The 23,292-nt window shown below is 38.8% G+C and overlaps 1 pseudogene; it reads right to left on the bottom strand.

Moving 5' to 3' along the window:
• The window catches only part of LOC127673257 (zinc finger protein 431-like), a 44,805-nt pseudogene extending 22,452 nt beyond the window's left edge, over nt 1–22,353 (bottom strand).
• Nucleotides 22,354–23,292: the final 939 nt, after the last annotated feature.

Genomic DNA, 23,292 nt, shown 5'->3' on the forward strand with positions numbered 1-23,292 from the left:
TTATGTACATCATTTTACTCTTAATCTTTCAATGAAAATTTTAAATTTTAAACTTTTTTCTATATATCTCTTCTATATTATCAGAAATATTTTCCACGAAAATCTTCAATTTTATCATAAACTGTTTTTAATTCCTTTTTTCAATAGAAATATCTATATTGGGAGACAGCCATTTGAGAAGGGAAGAAACCCTATGTTCTTGCAGACAGGAGCCTAGCATGGATATCCTCTGAGTGGCTCTGACAGCAACTGAGATAGATGCAGATACTCACAGCCAATCATTGCACTCAGGTCATGGATCGCTATGGAAGAGTTAGAAGAAGAATGGAAGGAGCTGTAGGGAATTCCAATAACTTAAGAAGACCAACAGTATCAGTAACCCAGACCCCTGGGAGCTCACAGCGTCTAAGCCATCCAGCAAAGAGCACACTTGGGCTTGGGCCGGACCCCAGTCACATATGCATCAGAGGACGGAATTGTCTGCAGTCAGCGGGAGACTATTCACCTAATCCTTGCTTTTTTGTGGCAATTACAAATAATCAGAACTACGAGTTTTCTTATTAGCACTGCGTGCTTTGTGTGTCAAAGGTTTAGATTTGTTTTGCCTTCATTTTCAGTAAACTCTAATCATTTTTTCTTTAATTCTTCCTTGTCCGAGTTATCATGGAGTAGGGTGTTGTTCGGAATCCATGTTGATGTGGGACTTCTCTTATTATTTCAAACCCAGCCGAAGTCTTTGGTGAAGTGATAGGATGCATGGGATCATCGTCAAACTTTTTTTGTCTGTTTAGGCCTGTTTTATGGAACTGGAGCTACAAACTGAAGGTAAAAACATGGACAAGCTTTGTCTCCTGGCTTGCTCTCCTGCTTGGGCATTGTCCCATGCTCGGGTCTCTCTCTCATCCAGCTCAGGCCCACTTGATTATGAGTATTGTCACATTCAGAATCATGAACATTACCTCACACGGACATAGCAACTGCCATTCTGATGAGAGCACACCCTCAACTGAGGCTCCTTCAGATGAACGTAGCTCTGACATGTAGAAATGCTGGCAGATTCACCTCTCTCCTGACTATGTCCCCTGGTGGATTGAAAAGATGATCTCTTGCTGCCCACCTGTTCTCTGCTTTCCTACTGCTTGTTTTCATAATATCGAAATCTTCTTTCTTACCCAGAATGAAATAGGTCAGTGCGTTATCCATTAACCTAGAATTCCCAGATGGGAACTATCTTTATATTATTATGGGGCCCAGTTCACATACAACAGAAGAATAAACATGACTCACAACATCATGGCTTTTCTGGTGTGTTGGGGTATCCAGGGCTTGCTGTGGTGGGAGAACTAGATTTTGATGATACCAATTTGCCTTGGGTTCTGTTGCTTTTGTTTTTGCCCTTGTGTCTCACTCTCTGGTTGTCTCTGGTGTTGGCTGATCTGTCTGTGACTGAGGTTTCTCTCTCCTGCAAGCCTGTGTGTGAGTACTCCTGAGAACAGTTCTCTCCAGGAGGAATTTTGGTATGGGGATAATTCGCACATAGTCAGCCCGCTCCTAGGTGGAGCTCCAGAAGGATTCTGTCCCCAGCTGTTACTTGGTTTCTGTGTCCTGATGGCTCTGGGTGGATCCCTCTTGGGCCTGGAATTTTAAGAAGAAGTGGAGTCTTACCTATGTTTGCAGGTGTGGTATTACTTCTGGGAGATCAGCTCTCTCCCCACAGTATTTGGATATGGAGCACTGTGGCACAGGATCAGCTCTGGGTGCAGGAGGACAATGGAAGGGTCATGTCCCAGGCTGCTCCTCAGTTATTTGACCTGAGTTCTCTGCGGGGGTCCTTTTGTGCAGATGTGGTAGTCTTACCTGTACTCACAGGATTGCCGTCACTCACTCTTGGAAGACCCTCTCTTGGGGATGGAGAACTGTGGTACAGAATTAGCTGTCACATTTAGAGTTTTGATTATATGTGACAGGACAATTTTATTTTTGTTCTAAATTATTTGGGGTGCTATAGGCTTCTTGGATATTTACAGCCATCCTCTTATTTAGGTTTGAGAAGGTTTTTATTTAAATGATTTTATTGAAGATTTTTTTCTAGTAGTTTGAACTGGGTGTTGAGGGATTGAAACATGCTATTAGAGAGAGAGAAGGATAGAGGAATGGGATGGGCATTTTGGGGATTGTGTACCAGGAGAGAGGTAAGAACTAGAAAAAAATATGAAAGTAATAAAAGAGTTAAAAGGTAAAAAAAAAAAAAAAAGACTAAAAGATCTCCCATGTTCAAGGATATAGAGATTTAACAAATTTTTTCTGACATTTCAAGGACAAATAATACAAATAACATCAAGGAAAAGTGTTCTAATAGCACCGTGGTTGCAGATCTCAGATGAACAGCTACGTGGTGCTATTCTATCCTTAGAATATGGCCGGTTTTGACTCTAAGGAGGCTGGTTCCAAAGATGTCCACAGCTGCGCCTAAATCCACACCAGAAGGAATCCATTTAAACTCGCCCTGACTGTGCACTGTCTCAGAGCTAAGTCAGCACTATAGTCAATTCCTTCATAGTTTCATTTTTATGTGCATGGTTGTGTTGCTTGCGTACATCTCTGTGCAATACCTGCAAGGCCAAGGAGCATCAGAAACCTTGGGACTGTATTTACAGGACTTGATTACTTACCAAGTTGTTTATGGCGCTGAACCTTATCTTCCTTCAGTTCACAATCTTCTTCCTTAGCATGCTGCCTGTCTACATGTGATTTTATTGAAAAATTATTTAACATTTTAATAAAATTATATCTTGTTATATCTTGTTATCTCTCAATGTCTTCCCCACGTCTTCCCTTCCAAGTCATTCATTTCAAGTCAGTATGTTTTAGAAAGTATGTACAAATATGAAGATACAGTTTGCTGAGTGCATTTTTGTTGGCTGTGTGTATGTGATTCAGGGATAAACACTTAGATGAACACATGTATTGGTAAGCAATTTGAAAGCTCTCTCTGCCTCAGGCTAATTCTTCCACTTGCGAGACACTTGCTGTGTTTCCACTTTCATGGTGAACCCATGTCCCTCTGGAATCATAAACAAATTATACTTTCTCAGAAGTAACCTTAGATATTATAATTTATGATAACACAAATGGCACTAGTACACAGCCATACATTTTTACAACTGCAAAAGTTCTTTCATGTACCTTAAGAAAATTGTGAAATACAAAAAGGTTTCCTTACTGTTGCCTTCATGTGTCTTTTCTCAATACATGTTTACAAGTGCAAATAAAATCGAGGGGCATCATAAACTCTAAATTGATTCTTGACACTTGTCACAGTTTTTTTAAGAAAAATAATAATCTTGAGTGAAACAATGTAAGTGTGTTGCTTCAGATTTTGCCAATTTCTTTGTAGTCACAGATTACATTTGGTATTCTTGATTGTTTTCAAAGACTATTGTAATATGTAAGGGCTTTAGTAGATTGATTGCATACCAAAGAGTTTCATCTTGTACAACGATGCCAGAAAGTGCAAAACATTAACCCATTGTCTATGTTTATGGGGTTTATCTGAATTATGACTTTTTCTTATGACTTTTTCATAGTCTTTTTCTAAGGCTACTGTTACATGCAGAGACGTTAACACATTGCTTTTGCACAGTGCTTCTCTCCAGGATGGGTTCGTTTATATATTTATAGATAAATGTGTTGTGAAAATGTCTTATCACACTAATTGCATTTGTAAGATGTGTTCTGTTGTACATTTGATATGATGTATATAATATATATATATATATATGTATATGTATATATATATGTATGTGTGTGTGTGTGTATATATATATATATATATATATATATATATATGATGACTTACATATATAACGTAATCTATTATATTATATATGACGTATATAACGTAATTATATGTGTGTTTGTGTGTGTGTGTGTGTGTGTGTGTGTGTGTGTGTGTGTATGACTATAATATATAAATGTTGGGAACAAGCAAAAAGAAATTTGTCCTAAGGACTGCCTTTTTGTTAACAACGTCCATTTAAACATAAGTTCAAACTAAATTTAAGTGCCAGGTAATAGCTGACCTTAGTACTTAACGATAGGTAGATTTCATTACTCATGTTTTGTTCTCCAAAAAAACCCCAACTATTCATAACTGTAATTTACATTACTCCTGTTTTATTTCTCAAAATATAATGCTTGTCTCTAAACACCAAAGAACACATGGCTATGATAGGCAAGAACATAACATCTATATTCTGTATCAGTTGCCAAAGATTAAGAATAGGAAACTGTAGTGATTGGGGGGAAATATAGATATAACTTGTCACTGGTATTTGTGGATTTCAAGAATGGAAGCTATATAATTTACAGACTCAGCGTGGATAGGAGTGGACTATTTCAGATAAGCATAGAAGTATATTTTTCTCACCCGGATTTATCAGTACTGACTTGATTACAATAATTTCTTATCATTTGCATTCTTCTGATGTTTGAGTTGTGATGTACTTCAGTAGACCCACAACATAAAGGCTATACCACAGTGCTGTATTTCATATAATTTCTCTCCAGCATGCATAATTTCATAATGATAAAGATTCCAGATTTTTGAAAAGCCTTCACCATACCAAATATTTTCACAAGGATTATCTGCAGTACGAATTCTTACATGATGAAGAAGACTGTAGAATTGTGCAAAAACTTCACCAACCTAAATTCGCTCACTTTATTTCTATATTACATTTTCAATTACTAAGAATAGATGAAATGATCAATACAAACTTTATAAAAGCAAACATTTAATTGGGGCCACCTTACATTTTCAGAAGTTTAGCACAATTTCCTCATAGGAGGAAACATGGTACACATACAGGCAAACATAATGCTGGAAAAGAATATAAGAGTTCTACATCTTGACCCAAAGAAAGTTAGGAAGAGTCATCTTCCACGGTGGTAAAAGGAGGGTTTCTTCAGCACTGGGAGGAACCCAAAGCCCACCCCAACACTGTTAAACTTTCTTCCAAAAAAACCACACCTCCTATTATTTCCACTCCCTCCCCCACATATATCATTCCACTGCCTGGCCCCATATGATTGTTCAAACACAAGAGTGTATGGCAACCATACTTCAAGAAAGCATATTGCAAAATCCATGATCTCCAATGTCAAAAGGCACCATCATCTATCAAAGTCTCAAAAATGTTAAAAGTCCAAACGTCAAAGAGTCTTCTGTGATTATTCCTATCATGCAAGAGTAATCCGCTATATTTTTGGAAACAATAAAGAACATCATATACCTTGAAATTCACAGGATATTCTTTATTAATCGTAAAGGTAATCATGAGGAAATACTGGACCGAAGGAAGACCAAAGCCAGCAAAACAATCTCCAAACTCTGCATCTCCATGTCTGTTGTCAAAGTATTCTTCAGGTCTCCAAATCCTTTCTGCTTTGTTTACTGAAGCACAATTCGTTCTCTTTGCTTTCATCCAATTCATGAGCAGGTATCATACAGTTCTAACAGCTCAAAAACTTGGGGTCTCTAAGATAACTTCAATTTCACAGCTTCTTGTTTCAATGTCCTGGATCCACACATGATCTTCTCTGCTCCTCCACTGGGTCACTTTTCCAGCTCTGCCCTCTGTATCACTTTAAGCTCTGGTTGACTCCATTCTCCTACTCCTGTTGTTCGTGCTGTTCATCCCATGGTACTTCTATCTTCAAGATGCTGGGTTCTTCTGCTAGAACAAGTCTTGACCCCATAGCGACCCTTATGCTTGCTCAATGGTGCCAAGCCTCAACTGTTCTGCATGACAACTTCATGAACTCAAATTTAATACCACCTGGGTTATTCTTACACATGAAAAACCCCAGTTGCACCATTATGTCCAACCTTGGTGATCTCTAGAACACACCTTTTCTGTCACTCCGAAAATAGCAGTCAGTTTTCACCACAGTGATGCTGATTTCTTCTTCATCACCTCTAATTACTAGCTAGCCACCATCAATTGTCTCTGTATTATTACCATTTAAGACCGAGCTGCTGAGTTCTGCTGCTTACTGGGGCTGGAACACAGCTCCTTCTGTTACTTTATCAGCAGCTTTCAATATTTCAAATATATCACTGCCTAATCGTGGCTTTCCTGGAACTTGCTTAGAGATCTACCTTGATCTCAAAGACCTGCATGACTCTGTCTCGTGAATGGTGGGTTAAAAAGCATGGAACACCATGACATGATCTAAGCAATTCTGCTTATATTTTAAATTCAGAACCCAGAATCCAAATCTATCTCTTGGCAATTTGACACATAATTGTATCTTCGTATGTCTACAACAAAACAGTAACCAGGTAATAAAAATTCCTAACATGATACAGTTCTCTTTCATACAACTGCAAATCCATATGTTTAGCAGAATGCAATCTTTTCCTAATGTAACCATTTCTTTAATGCCATTGAATATCCTTGATCACAAGATTAAACTTCATTTAAATTCCTGATAAAGCCTTGTATTGTGAACCTCTCTTTTTTTATTTTTCCTTTCTTAGTTTCTATGTTTGTTAAAATTTTTCATGCCAAATTCTATGCGGTGATTTTCGTGACTTACTTTGTCAATACAATTAATGTAAATATCTTTACCTTAACCTTAAGGAAACTCTTCAAACGGGGGTAGCAACCTTCTTTGCAAAAGCATAAAAAAAAAAATCTCCAGAGTGGAAATAATCCCAAGCACCCATGTCTATCATATCCTACTCTGATACCCTCCTAATTCCCTCTTAATTCATGATCATATTCATTATGTTTCTCTTCAGCACACAGAATTTGGAGACTTATCCCAGGTGAAAACACTTTACCACATTGATTACATTAATAATTTTTCTGTCCGGTGTGTGTTCTTTTATGATACTGGAGATAACTGGGTCTTGTAAAGGATTTACCACATTGTTTACATTCATAAGGTTTCTCTCCAGTATGTGTTCTTTTATGATATTGCAGATTATCGTGATGTGTAAAGGCTTTACCACATTGATTACATTCATAAGGTTTCTCTCCAATATGTGTTTTATGAATTTGGAGATGACTGCGCTATGCAAAGGCTTTACCACATTGATTGCATTCATAAGGTTTCTCTCCAGTATGTGTTACTTTATGATATTGGAATGTACTGTGACATGCAAAGGCTTTCCCACATTGATTGCATACATAAGGATTCTCTCCAGTATGTGTTCTTTTATGATATTGAAATTTACTACGCTGTGCAAAGGCTTTACCACATTGATCACATTCATAAGGCTTCTCTCCTGTATGTGTCATTTTATGTCTTTGGAGATAACTGGATCTTGTAAAGGCTTTACCACATTGATTACATTCATGCGGTTTCCCTCCAGTATGTGTTGTTTTATGATTTTGGAGATTACTGCATCTTGTAAAGGCTTTACCACATATATTACACTCATAGAGTTTCACTCCAGTATATCTTCTTACATGCCTGCAATGATAATTAGCACATGTGAAAACATTATCACATTCATTACTCTGATCAATCAAGTAATCAATATGAATTATGTTTACAATTTGTCTAATGGTAAAGAAGCATCAGATCTTAAGATTTTAGCTCTTTATATGTTCATATTGTTCTCTCTCATTATGAGTTGTTCAAGATAAGAGTGATGGTTATTACATGGCTCATATTTATAATACCCTCTTTTTATATGATGTATTTTGGCTATCTGAATAAAGTTAGAAAAACAATGATCTTTATAACACCGATTGTATTCATATTTTTCCTCTAGTGTGAATTACAACACATGTGACTGGGAATCAGGACACACAGAAGAATTTCCAAATTCCTAGTACCCATAAAGATTTTTTACACAATGAGTTTTGGGATAGTCCCTGTAAAGCTAAAAAACCAACTAATTGCAAATGTATTTCATATTCCTAATTTCTTTCAAAGGTAGAATACTACATATCTTCTTGTTTTAGAACAAAAATTTTATGTTTCTTCTTTCCATATCCCTATGCTCACATGATTATTATCCATTGTGACACATGATATACCTAATAAAAAGAATGAAAAATGAAAGGTTTACTCATTGCATTCACACTGTTTGAATTTTTGTTTCTCATAACATGTGCAATATGGACTAATGTTTCTCCACAACAATATTCTTGATTCTCATAAAATTCCCTCTCACCAAACTGAACCATATTTCTACAAGAATATGAGTATCACCAAATTTTCTATAGACTATTTGCTTATTAGAATGTTTTGGATATAAATTTATCACTATTCAATGTGCAATTTCTAAATACTATGAGACTATACAGATTGGCAGATCCACAGCACAGGTCTAATGGAGCTACTTATCAAATGGATACACAAATCAGATATTGGATCTTGAGGTACATGGTTTAGTAAGAATATTATAATCATATCAACACTTAAAGGACTGTTATTTTCCACTTTTGCTTTTTGCTGGAGATTCCATAAGATATTAAAATTTCCTCAGAGACAAATTTGTAAGAGCTTGCACATGAAAATTACCTTTCATGACTTCTATTATTTTGAAAATGTTCTTCAAGATGATGCTCTTCGCAATTATAGCCTAAAACACAGTAATAGAAAATGAATGATATAGTATTGGAAAATAGGCAAAATTGAAGGTACTGTGAATTTTAACTGCACCGTGATAGTTACAGTGAAAATTCAGTGAAACTGAATTATTCAGCTCAATTTTTATACAATTAAAATAATAGAAGATCATCAATAACCAAGAAACATTTGGTTCCTTCAGAAAAAAAAATAACATTCTTACCTATAGCTTTGAGGTTCAGGTAGGTTTCCAACATCACATTTTTGTAGAGACTCTTCTGGGAAGGATTCAGCAAATTCCACTCCTCCTCAGTGAATTTCACATGCACATCATCAAAAGTCAGGGCATCCTAAATATCCCATACATGTACAACACAAAGCATGATACTAACATCACCAGAAAGTAAATATATACTTTGTCAAATATATATTCACATAATTCTCGTGCTTGCTCTCCTTATTTTCTGACTCAGAATTTATAATCACTGTGTCATTTTAGAAGGATCTTTAATTATAAGTTACACCTCTGTCACTTTTGAACACTTTGAATAGGACACAGCCTTGCTAGAGAAATGCCAACTGAGAGGGACATGCAGGGGAAACAGATCCATAGTACTGAGCACACACCTGAAAAATTGTATGAACATTTACTAACTACAAACATGATGGGCAAGCTGGGTGTATTTGCTCATGTCTTTAATCACAGAGACACAGGCTGGTGTATGTCTAATAACTTGACACTGGCATGACCTTTGTAATGTGTTCTAGGAGACTAAAAGTTATATTTTAAAACCCTCAATCCATGCAAAAATCAACCAAGGAAATAAAAATGATATAGCAATCACAGTTCTTTACTAAAGTTCCTACAAAGAATTATACATTCACTGCACATCTGTATTCATCTGGCAGAAACAGGAAGTATAACAGTTTAAACTATAACATTAATAAAATTTTACTAAAAGAGAATACATGATTAAATTGTTACAAATGGATGGATGAAAATAATAGTAATATAAATTTTGATCACAAATAAGAAACATAGGGCAGGAGAGAGAGCTCAGCATTGGAAATCTCCTGCCCATCTTCCACATAATGTTGGACAATTCCTCGCAAACACATGGGGACCAACAGCTACTCATTACTTCAAGATCAGGAGTTCCCAGGTCATCTTCTGACAACAGTAAATATGAGGCACACATGATATTCATATTCATGCACACAGGCAAAATATTTCCATTTATTCAAACATTTCAGAACAAACAAGAGACAGAGAGAGAACAACATTCATATGAAACCTAACGAACCTGAATGCTCAGATAATATTGATGTCATGAATATATGCCATTCTGAGAAATAAAATATAGTCTATATATTTGGCCAAATTTCAATACTAATGATGTGGATGAAAAACCGCACAAAAATATGCTTATATTACAAGCACAAGACATGTGTCTTTTGCGGTTTCTCTTCCTACGTTAAGGACAGACAAGGTTCACAGAGAAATATGTTTTGGAAGAGAAAAGCAAAAAATAACATAAATTTTAAAAAATATAAAACAACCAGACTAATAAATAGATTATTATTGAATAGCAAATGTATCTATTGTATTTTATATAATTTAAGGAAAGAGATTATAGTGAAGGTTTGGGAGCATGAGAAGAAAGTTGAAGGGTCATTTTCAACCACAACACAGAACACACCAAGAACACAATGCTTCCCCTCTAATAGAAATGGTGTGTTAAATCTGGAGCAGAGACTGAAGAAATGGCCAATGAAAATTTAGCCCCACTTGAGAGTGCCATCCTATGGACAGGCACCAATCCATGACATTATCAACGACACTCTGTTATGCTCCCACACTGAATCCTTGAGCAATTTTCCATTGAGAGGATCCACCAAGCAGCTGACTGAAAAAGCTGCAGAGATCCAGAATCAGACATTGCATGGACCTTGGGAACTATTATGGAAGATTTGTTGGAACGATTGTAATCCCTGAGGAGGATAGGAACTCCACAGGAAGACCAAGAGATTCAAGTAACAAGCACCCTTGGGGACACTCAGAGACTAAGCCACCAACCAAATAGCATACACAGGATGCACTAAGGCCCCTGGCACATATATAGCAGATGTGCAGCACAGAGGCTCAGAAGGTCGTCTAACAACTGTAGCATGGGCTTTCCCTATAGCTTTGTGTGTGTGTGTGGGGGGGGGTGGGGATATCTTTTGAATCTGTTTCCTTAACTGGGCTGCCATGTCTGGCCTCAGTGAGAGAGGATGTACTTAACTCACAATAGAATTGATTCACCAATTTTGGGGATACCTGGGGGCCCCACAACCTCTCAAAGAAAAACGGAGTAGACTAGGGGAGGGACTCTGCCATAGCAAGGGAAATATAATGGGGATTGTGATAAGGGTGCCAATGAATATATAAATTATTGGAAAAGCAAAAAATGAGAGAAAAAATAAAGTTTTTCATTCTATAAACACTATCCTGAATGATATCTGTAAAGGCTCCTCCTTCATGATCTTCCACAAGCTCTGTAAATAAAGCCAGACAGGAAAGTCAAGCCCACAAAGAAATCATCCTATCTAGAAGTTTTTTGATTCAATTAACTACATCCTGACCCTTGACATTATAGGCAAATGTTCATCCTGTGATGTAAATTCATTCAATCTTTCTTCAGGGAACCTAACAGTATGTAGGAACTCCTACTCTGTTCAAACGTCTAAAGTCTCTTCTGACACACATGGCAAAATCTTGAAAGTCGCCTCTTGTAACAGTTTGGTTACTTCCTCTCCTTGTACATATCTCTCCATGGCAGATTTACCAATGCCTTAGTTATCTCAACAACCTCTGGACACGGGGATTGAACTCCTTTCTCAGAGAGAATATTAGACAACACTGGCTGACCTTACAGCTCTACAATGATAACAGCAAACACTGTCAAAAAAAAAAAAAAAAGAAAAAAAAAACATGGACCACATGAGCAAAAGGATTGGCTGCTGAAATTATCCCCCTTCTAAATCCGTCTAATATCCATACTGCTTCAACTACACAGTAGGACAGAAAGAACAGGTTTTGCGCTTAGCAGTTTCCATGTGGTCTCAGGTCTCATGTGGCTCTCAATGTTAGTCTATGTCCTCTCATATTTAAACAAAACATGGAAAGCCAAGCAACAGTGGTTCCAACCTTTAATCCAAGAACGTGGTGGGGCAGAGACAGGTGGATCTCTTGTGAGTTTGAGGCCAACCTGGTCTATAGTGACAGCTCAGGCTAATGATGAAACCCTGTCTCAAAAAAAGAAAAAAAAAAAAGAATTAAGAAAATCTAACAAACCAAAACCCTTGACAAGCACACAAAATGCCCCACCTGTCTCAAACATGCTCCAAGGCCATATGACCCATCCAGATCATCTTCCCCCACAGCCTCATGATCTGTCAACATGTTAAAAGCACTGCTGTTATTTTTAAAATATATGTGTGCATACTTGAATAAAGCTCAGCCGAAACTTTCCATGCGGCCATTCCCTGGGCACTCGATAATTTATTAGGTGCCAGGCTCCCTGCTTAACACATCAACTGCAGTGTCTCATTTGTTTACCAAATAAATTGCTATCATCTCTGCCACGCCAGGCATAAGCAGCAGCCATGACAGTAATCAAAGTGATATCTGTACCAGATACTGGTGTTGTGCAGAATCCCTAATGCCTAACACACGTGTTATCCAACTCAGCCCATGATGCTGTCAGCACAGACTTCATCAGCAATGCTGAGGGAGCTGCAGTGTCTGACATCTGTGGTAGCCTAACAGGTAAAGCCATGATTAAGTGATGTCAACTCACATTGCTTTCTACAGGTATATGAACATTATCTTAACGACCCAGATACTTAATTCCCATCATAACTGTAAATTAAACTTCCCCAAACATGATGATCAGCATGTCGCAAAAAAATGAAATTCTCTTCTCCTGAATTCTTAAGCCTGGTAGTGGTAGTGCAAGGTTTTATTCCCAGCACTCTGTAGGCAGAGGGAGGCAGATCTCTTGTGAGTTCAAGGCCAGCTTGTTCTACAGAGCATGTTCCAGAACAGCCAGGGCTACACAGAAAAAAAAAAAAAACTATCTTGAAAATCCAAAATAACAATAATAATGATGAAAAAGTGTTGATAGAAATTTTTTTCAGTTTTGACTTCCAGACTCAACAGATGGGCAATTCTAGTTTTGTTTTGTTTTTAAAGGAAAGTAAAAAAGTTACTTTGCGATAAGATTTACCATTGCTAGCTGGGCATGGTGGCACATGCCTGTAATCCCTGCACTTGGGAGGCAGAGGCAGGTGTATTTCTGTGTTTGAGGCCAGCCTGGTCTACAGAGTGAGTTCTAGAACAGCCAGGGCTACACAAAGAAACCCTGTCTCCAAAAAAAAAAAAAAAAAAAAAAAAAAAAAAAAAAAAAAAAAAGATTTACCATTGCTTTCCCAATCGCAAAACTGTGTTTCTAAGTTTCTCCAAAAGCAATTAGGGGATGGAAAGGAAGAATACACGCGGACGTAAAGAATGGTAAACCTCCACAATAAGGCAATAGAAAACAAACAAACAAGCAAACCAAAATGGGTAACTGGACCAGAAGGAGCATGTCCCCCCAACACACACACACACACACACACACACACACACAGCTCTGTAAGACCCAGCTTCATTTCAAAATCTCATCAGTACTGAATCTTCAACTGCCCCTGTGTCTTCACCTCTCCACTGACCTTTCCTGGCCTCTCATACGGGCAAGGCTCAACTGCTACTCATTTTCATTACCCTTGTCTTAGTCGGGGTTTCTATTCCTGCACAAACATCACGACCAAGAAGCAAGTTGGGGAGGAAAGGGTTTATTCAGCTTACACTTCCATGTTGCTGTTCATCACTAAAGGAAGTCAGGACTGGAACTCAAGCAGGTCAGGAAGCAGGAGCTAATGCAGAGGCCATGGAGGGATGTTTCTTACTGACTTGCTTCCCCTGGCATGCTAAGTCTGCTCTCTTATATAAACTAAGATTACCAGTCTAGGGATGGTCTCAATCCACAATCTCCCCTCTTGATCACTAATTGAAAAAAATGCCACACAGTTGGATATCATGGATGCACTTCCCCAAAAGAAGCTCCTTCCTTTGTGATAACTCCATTCTGTGTCAAATTGACACACAAAACCAGCCAGTACATTTGAACCCTTGTCAACTCGACACACCAACATATCACTATTAATCATCAACCCTTATTTCCTTATTCATCCCCAAGATCTAAATAACTTTAAAAGTCCCAAAGTCTTTACATATTAAAAATTCCAACTCATTAAAATATCCAATATCTTTTAAAAATTCAAAGACTCTTAACTGTGGGCTCTACTAAAATACATTATTCCTTCAAGAAAGAACAATATCAGGGCACAGTCACAATCAAAAGCAAAACTCAGACTCCAATAAATGTAATCCAACTCACCAGCTCACCATGTTCTGAGCTCCTCCAAGTGCTTGAGGCACTTCTGCAGCTCTGCCCTTTGTAACACACAGCGTGTTTTCTAGGCTCCAGCTGCCTGTACTCCACTGCTGCTGCTGTTCTTAGTGTTCATCTCATGTTACTGGCATCTCCAAAACACTGCTGCTTTCTGCTGTAACTAGATTTCACCAATAGCCTCTCATAGGTTCTCTTAATGGTGCCAAGCCTCAACTTCTATGCATTACAGCTTCAGTTTTGGGCCATCAATTGCAACTGAGGCTGCACCTTCACCAATGTCCTTCCATGGCCTCTCACAGTGCCAAGCCTCATCTACACTATCTCACACAGACATTGCAGCCTGCCATTCTGTTGAGGGCACACCCTAAACTGAGGCTCCTTTAGATGATTGTAGCTCTGAAATATTGAAATGTTGGCAGCTTTAACTCTCTCCTGACTATGTCTCTTTGTGTATTGAAATTATCACTTCCTTCACACCTCCTCTCCTAGTATTCAAGATTGACCAGCAATCTCTCTTGAACATAACCAAAACATCAGTAAAGAGGCCACACTCAGCCAACACTATAAAAATCTAGACAGAAAACTGTAACAAAGGAATAAACAACCACACAAACAAGACAAACTGAGAAACCTTACCTAGACCAATAATCACCACAAATGCAGTTGCCCAGATACCAGCGTAGAAAGATAAGTAATACCAGCCAGGAAAATAAGTCACCATCCTCAGGTTCTCACTCCTCTCCTTTTCCACAAACAACCTCTTTTGCATCAGACTCTTACATGTTTCAATTTAGTTTACTTTCTCAGGACATGTTAGAGAGGGGAAGGAAGAAGAAAAAGAAGGAGAAAGAGGAGGAAGAGAAGGAGGAGGAGGAGGAGGAGAAGAAGAGAAGGAGGAGGAGGAGAAAGGAAGAGAAGAGGAGGAGGAAGACGAAAAATATCAATCAGCTTAAAGGTCTAGAAAATATTTCAAATTAAATCATAAATTAATTTTTTTCACAAACCAAAAAGGTGCGCGTTAATGTACAAGAAACATCAAAAATACCAAATATTGGGAAAAAAAGTCCCTTTGCCACGTAATTATCAAAACACTAAACATATTAAAGAAATATAAAAAAAACTACAGCAAAAAATAACAAAATAAACAATAGAATGAGTAATGTATGAAATCAGAACTATTAGATTCATATCTGTCTTCTATTTTTTTAAGGAATGAATTCATTACTTATACAAATTTCTCCCTACATATACTCTTAAAGGGCAGAAGAGGGCACCAGATCCCATTACAAATAGTTATGAGCTACCATGTGCTTGCTAAGAATTGAACTCATGGCCTGTGTAAGAACAGCCAGAGCTCTTAAACTCTGAGCCATCTCTCCAGGCCTGACTCTGTCTTCTTAATGTATATTATAAAAAAGAAAAATAGATTGGACACAGGTGATGCATATTCACAGAAACCACCCAGGCTTCTACAAGAAAGCAACTAGACCAGATGTTTTGGACAGAATTACAATCAGCCATGATACTGAAGTTATTCATAGGTCATAGCCTGAACTTGCAAGTAAGAAGCAACCACTAGAGACATCACAGGAAGTCACATCTGGCTGCTGCTTCCAATCCAACCCCACAGTGGACCCACCACCCCAGCACCCACTGCTCAGCCACATGTACCTCCCCATTGTGGGCAGATATTGTGTACTCACCATGTCTTGATTTCAGAGTTTCTTTGAGGACCCCTCACAGCACACAACAGCAGAACTCAGAGCAGGACACAGAGAATCATTCAAACTGCACAGCCACAGGGAACACACCAAAAGGCACCCTGAAGATCCCACCTCTTTGTCTGCCTGGCAGATCTGCCATCGCCCTTTGATTGGCCAGTGAGTCTTAGCCCTCCTCAGGTTAAAGAGTGCTTCCTATCTAGGACCACACCTTCTCAAGATCTCAGGAGTGGTTTGCATTCCATTAACATTTGAAATAAGATATCAAGAGGCATCACACCCCACCCAGCCCTGAGGGAGGAACAACATTCCAGCTTAGGCTGGTCAGCTTCCTGCTTCTCCCCCTCTGAAGCCAGGACCCTGCATTTTCCAGTGCCTGTGCCTGAGCTTTCCTCAAATCACTTGTCTTCTTTCCATAATAATGATGAAAAGTTTGCCTAGACTATTACTGAAGGTTCATTGGATGTATCAATCTGACCCAGGAATTGATGACCCAATGTAACACCAGCCTGGTCTACAAAGTGAGGTCCAGGTCAGCCTCTGGTATACAGAGAAACACTTGTCTCCAAAAAAAAAAAAAAAATAAGAAAGAAAAAAATAACAAAAACAAACCAAGTGGGTTTTTTTTGTTTGTTTGTTTTGTTTTGTTTTGTTTTTTTTGTTTTGTCTAAATCCTGGGCTCAGGGAAACTGAAGATCCCTTCTCAAACAACCCCATAAGAAAAGCCAGAAACATAAGCGAAACATAAGGGAAACACTGTTGAGCACTATTACTAGTCAGCACATTTTCAACAGTGGCAAATTAAAAAATAAAATACAGTTGGATTAGTACAAATTTTCTAGATAAGCCTATCTCAATTCATAGAGAAAAATGAATCTTTCTATGTATATAGAAAGGGTAGTGAACAGAATGTCCTTATAAAGGCTTTCAGCCAAGGGGAGTTAGAAAAATCAAGGACTGGTGGATTTCATGTTGCAGGATATTACAGCTAATCTTCAGTGTATACCAGTATATTTAAGATATAAGTATTTCCTAATACCAGTTAAAAAAACAAACAAACAAATCACCTTTGTTTTATAAAATTAAATAGTACAAGTACCAAAACAAAAGAACTGCTTTTTCATGACACTTCTATATGTAGGTTGCAAAAAACACATATAGCCTAGATCAAAAGTGGATAAGAACATCTCAAAAGTTCAAGATTAAGAAAGGGTTTCTCACTTCAAAAGGTATAATTAAGAAACATCCCCCAGAGAAAGCAGGGTGAGATTTAGGGTTAGAGGATTAGGGGGTTATAGTTAGGATCAGGACAAGGGTTGTTAGGGTTAGGATGCTTAGGAAATTAAGGGGTTAAGATAGGATTAGAGATTTAGTAAAAGTCCCAGGGCTAGGCTCATGGTTAAGGTTAAGATGGCCACCATTATTCTTGATGGTCCCACTGAGTCAATCGTATCCGTTACACAATGAAGAAATGTTAGGGTTGTGGTCAGTCTCAAGATCAGGTCAAAGGATTTGTTTGTTGTTGTATGTAAACTCAGTTTCTATCTTTCTGCTCATCTGCCTTCCTAGTCCTCAATTTTTATAATATCAAAATCTTTCCTGTCCCAGTGAAATTGGAAAGTGAGTTATCCATGAACCTAGTATTCCCAGATGGGAAATATCTTTGCATTATTATGAGGTCCTGTTCACAGACAACAGAAATCCACTACTCCTTTAGTTTTTCTAAGTTTCATCTGGGGATCCTCATAAGATGTACAAAATCATGGGACTTGGTGCCCCTCTTTGGTAATATAATAAGTATTGCATGGGCCATTTGTCTTCACCACATCTTTAGTAAATATAACCAAATGGTACAAGACAAAATGGTCTCCATCATTACTCTTGCTGGTCTCACTGAGTCAAGAGGAACCCAATTACACAAAATACCACAACTATAAGCTATTCATTTTATATCTTAATGTTTTGTTCTGTTCTTATTCTGATAGCTTCTACCTTATTCACTCAATGGTTTCTCTAAAGAACCTAAAAGTTTATCCATACCTTTTCCAAACTAACATACTGAAAAAGGAAGTGATGACTCTGATATTCACAAAATCAAACAGATAATCAAGGGACAAGTTGCCAAGGGCAAGACCGACTGCTGCCAGCAAAGAATATCTGTGCTACTCTGTGTTGGGTCTCAGTGTCAGTTATTTATGCAGCTAATTCCCCTCAGTGATAAAATGGCCTTGAATACTCTTCTGCTCTAGATATGTATGGTTTACTTTCTGTCCAAATTAAAAAATATGATTACTAAAGATTTTTTTGTGAAGTTTTTACAAAATAATCAATGAAAATTATGGAAAAAAAAATCTTACACAAGCAATAAACATAAATTCGTGGCTTAATGAAATTTGTCTTTTATTACTTATGTATAGAATATCCACATGGGATCATGGTTTATTCTTCACATCTTTTTCTTAATAGCAAATAGATTACAAGTAAAGTAAACTGGTTAACTTAGACTAAGTTATTTTTATTCAGAATAAATAAAACTTAAAAATTAATATGAATAGACAAATGTATATTTAGTCAATAAATCGCCACAGGTAAAATAAATTTGAAATGACATTATGTCTCTGAATCTTTATTTTTAATGGTTAACATGAGGATATATATTTAAATTGTAATGTCTATTTTTAAGTACCTGATATATGTAAACATACAGATCTGGTCACAGTGGTATCTCTATGAACCCTATCCCAATTCTAGTCCACAACATGGTCACTATCCCTTAGGGTTCTAAATTAGTTTTAAAGATTTTTGCTTTCCTAGAGCAGGATTTGTTTTTTATATTGGACATTGTCTTCATTCAATGTAATACATGAGTGCTTTTGAAAATGAAATATACATGTGTAAATATTTACATAGACAAAAACACTTTAATAATTTAAACAATATTTATTTCCCAAAATGCCTCATTAAAAACCAATAAACATACTAAGATAGAAAGATCAGCACAGGGCTTCTGACTTATTGTCTAAATTACACAACAACCATTTTCATATCTTCAACTCCCGTGAATTAATATAATCACAGAAGGTCTTTTTAAATGTTATTAAAACTCTGTGAAATGAGAGGACATAGGTGGCCAATATTTCTATAATTTGTAGGGGGAATAACTAGTTAGGTCATGTGAATTTGTCTAAAGATAACCTGAGTAAATTGTTTTTGATGTATAGAATGTACTTCATGGCTGGAGAGATGGCTCAGCATCTAAGTGCACTGGCTGCTCTTCGAGAGGTCCTGAATTCAATTCCCAACAACCACAAGGTGGTTCACTACCATATGCCACAGGATCATATGCCCTCTTCTTCTGTGTCTGAAGACAGGGATATTATGCTCCCATACATGAAATAAATAAATAAATCTTTTTTTAAAGAAATGCTTTGTCAATTTTCTTTAGGGAAAAAACAGTAATTTTACCTTTTATCCTTTGATAAACTATGATACTTTTAAAATGTGGTATCATTGAAACATAGAAATAGGAAATAAGGCCGGGCGGTGGTGGCGCACGCCTGTAATCCCAGTTCTCTGGGAGGCAGAGGCAGGTGGATTTCTGAGTTTAAGGCCAGCCTGGTCTACAGAGTGAGTTCCAGGACAGCCAGGGCTATACAGAGAAACCCTGTCTCGAAAAAACCAAATTAAAAAAAAAAAAAAAGAAATGGGGAATAAAAATATTTTATTCCCTACTCCTGAATTAATATTCTGACAATAAATTGTGGATTTATTTGTCAAAACTATTTTAACTCATGGTGTTAACATTTAACAGTCTTTAAAAGAAGTAGTTATATATAGAGATTTCTATGTCTTCTACTCTGATCCTATATAGTTGGAGTTCAAGGTCATCCTTTTATCTTCTTAAAAAGCTTTCTGAAAGCACATTTTCTAGAAAGAAAAAGAGCCAGGACTACTGAGTATCATTGGCCATCTTATTTTTCATTCCAATCATTGGACTGAAAGAATAATTAAAGCCACCTTGTTGGGGTAAATATTGTTATATTTTTTTTACCACAATTGAATGATACGGATTCCAATTAAAGACACAAAAGACTTGGTGTTTATAATAAGATTTAAAGCACTAGAGTTGTATGGACTATTTTGTATAGTTCCTGTTAATAATTGTGAGATATCATTTGTCTGCAATGGGGAGTTAGAGAAAGGATCAAAGGAGCTGAAGGGCTTTGCAGTGCCACAGAAGGAACAGCAATGAGTCACCCAGTACTCCCAGAGCTCCCAGGGACAAAATCATCAACCAAAGAATACCCATGGAATTACTCATCTCTCCAAACACATCAGCAGCAGAGGAAGGTCTTGTTAGAGACACCAAAAGGAGGAGAGGCCCTTGACCCTGGAAAGATTTGATGCCACAGTGTAGAGGATTACCAGGACAGAGGGTGGGGGAGGGTTGATTGGGGAAGTGAGATGGCTTAATGGATTTTCAGGAGAGGGGGGCTCAAGGACAGCAGACAAAGTTTGAAATGTAAATAAAGAATATATCTAATTAAAAAAGAAAAAAAATAGATACAGTGGTCAAAAAATCTGTATTATAAACTTTCCTGGTACTAACCCACAAAGAGTTCTCCAACTTATGAGAAGGCCAAATCACAAACGATTGGAAAAATGAAGGAGGAGGAGGAGAAAGAGGAGGAGAAGGAGAAGAAGGAGGAAGAAGAGGAGGAGGAGAAGCAGCAGAAGCAACAGCAGCAGAAGAAGAAGAAGAAAAAGAAGAAGAAGAAGAAGCAGCAGAAGCAGCAAAAGCAGCAGCAGCAGCAGCAGAAGAAGAAGAAGAAGAAGAAGAAGAAGAAGAAGAAGAAGAAGAAGAAGAAGAAGAAGAAGAAGAAGAAGAAGAAGAAGAAGAAGGAGGAGGAGGAGGAGGAGGAGGAGGAGGAGGAGGAGGGGGAGGAGGAGGAGGAGAAGAAGAAGTTGATGATGATAAAGGTCTAGAAAACATTTCCAATAAAATCATAAATGAAAACTTTCTTAAACTAAAGAAGGTGCCTGGTCACGTACAAGAAGCATCAACAATACCAAACAGAGTGAGAAAAAGTCCCTTTGCCACATAATAATCAAAACACTAAACATATCAGAATTATTAGATTCATACCTATTGTCTTATTTTTAAGGAGTTAATTCATTACTTATACAATATTATCTCTGCATGTATTCCTGCAGAGCAGAAGAGGGCAAAAGATTCCATTCCCTTTGGTTATGAGCCACCACGTTGTTGCTAAGAATTGAACTCCTGACCTGTGTTGGAACAGCCAGAGCTGTTAACCTCTGAGCCATCTCTCTAGGCCTATTCCTGCCTTCTTAATGTATATTATAAAAGACAAAAAGGTTTGGACACAGGTGATGCATAGTCATAGAAACCACCCATGCTGCTACAAAAAAGCAAATGGTCCAGATGTTTTGGACAGAATTACAATCAGCCATGATACTGAAGTTATTCAGAGGTCATGGCCTGAAATTGCAAGTAAGAAGAACCACTAGAAACCTCACAGGAAGTCACATCTGGCTGATGCTTCTGATCCAACCCCATAGAGGACCCACCACCCCAGCTCCCACTGCTCAGCCGCATGTTCCTCCCCATTGTGGGCAGATATCCTGTACTCACCATGTCTTGATTTCAGAGCTTCCCTGAGGTCCCCTCACAGCACACAACAGCAGATCTCAGAGCAGGACACAGAGAAGCATTCAAGCTTCACAGCTACAGGGAACACCTCAGAAAGAGAAGATGAGGGCGAGAGTGAAGAAGATCAATTAGCATAAATGTCTAGAAAACATTTCCAATAAAATCCTAAATGAAAATTTCCTAAACTAAAGAAGGTGCCTGTGTAAGAATAGCCAGAGTTATTATAAATATATAGCCAGAGTTAATGTAAAAGCATGCAAAATACCAAACAGATTGGGGAAAACACTAAACATCGAAAGTAAAGCAATAAAAAGAAATAAAAAAAAAAAAAACTTCTACAGAAATAATTAATAAAACTAAAGGAAAAAAAAAAAACCAAAACAAGTTACCCTGGGACCTAGCCTTGCCCAACCTACAGCCCTTCACCCCAGCCAGCTCCAACCTGATTATTTATGTTCCTTGGGATAGCACAAGCCCAGACCTCTGTAAACTCTACCAGGTCTTGGTCATTTCACAGCCCGGCCTGTGTCATTAAGGAACAGGATTCAGTTTATTGTCCTGTGAATTCCCTACCTGTCTCAGCAGCTCACAGGCAGAAGCCAGGGAAGGGCACAGACCAATGATCCAGGGCGACCAGGCTCGGCTTCCATTCCCACAGGATAATCGTGCTAGGAGGCCACTGTCCCTGCCTGGAGGAGCACAGAGAGGGTTTGCACTCTGGCCCGCTGCAAACTTTCCAGAGCCGAGCCAGAAGCCCGCGCCTTACCCAGCCATTGTCCCTGCCCAGAGGAGCACAGAGAGGGTTTGCACTCTGGCCCGCTGCAGACTTTCCAGAGCCGAGCCGGAAGCCTGCGCCTTGCCCGGCCATTGTCCCTGCCCAGAGGAGCACAGAGAGGGTTTGCACTCTGGCCCGCTGCAAACTTTCCAGAGCCGAACCGGAAGCCCACGCCTTGCCCGGCCATTGTCCCTGCCAGGAGGAGCACAAAGAGAGTTTGCACTCGGTCCCACTGTAAACTTTCCAGAGCGGGAAGCCCGCGCCTTGCCCGCCCACTGTCCCTGCCCGGAGCACAGAGAGGGTTTGCACTCCGTCCCCCTGCAAACTTTCCAGAGCGGGAAGCCCGCGTCTTGCCAGGCCTCTCCAAACTCACAGACGAAGTCTGCGGAGGCGACAGGAGGATAGCACAGAGTTACTCCAGAGCTCACAGACTCCTGCAGCATGGAGCACTATCTTCATCCGGATGCGCATGTGAATGCGGTCCCGTTCCACAATTCCGGGCCGGCTGCTCAGAGCCCGGGAAGCTCAGCAATCGCAGCAGCCACTAAATGAGTGCACTCACCTCCTTCCCGCCTCTGCCAGACCTCCAACCAACATGCACATTCAAACTCCCAGCCCAGGTTCATTCATAAATTAAAGACAGGGAATGACATCATTCCAGGAGGCTGGATGCAGGGCAGGCGCAGAGGTGACGTCAGGGGTGGTGCTAGCGGTTGCCTGGTGACGGACAGGGACGCCAACATGGCGCCCTCCAGGGGCTGTAGTGCAAGGTCATGGGGCGGGGGCGGGGCTCGGGGGACATCAGGGGACGCGGCCAGTGGTTGCTGGGTGACAGTTAGGGAATTCAACATGGCTCCCGGCCAGGGCTGAGATACATGGGCGAGGGGCGGGGTTAGCGTGATGTCAGGGGCAGGACCAGCAGTCTCTGAGCGACTGACAGTGATGCCAATGTGACATTTTCACTGAATTTGAAGAAATATATTAATATGTGTGTTAAAATTGAAGAATTTGATGTACAATAATACACATGAA

Source organism: Apodemus sylvaticus, chromosome 22 (genome assembly GCF_947179515.1).
Source record: "Apodemus sylvaticus chromosome 22, mApoSyl1.1, whole genome shotgun sequence".
In the NCBI taxonomy this organism is placed as follows: domain Eukaryota; kingdom Metazoa; phylum Chordata; class Mammalia; order Rodentia; family Muridae; genus Apodemus; species Apodemus sylvaticus.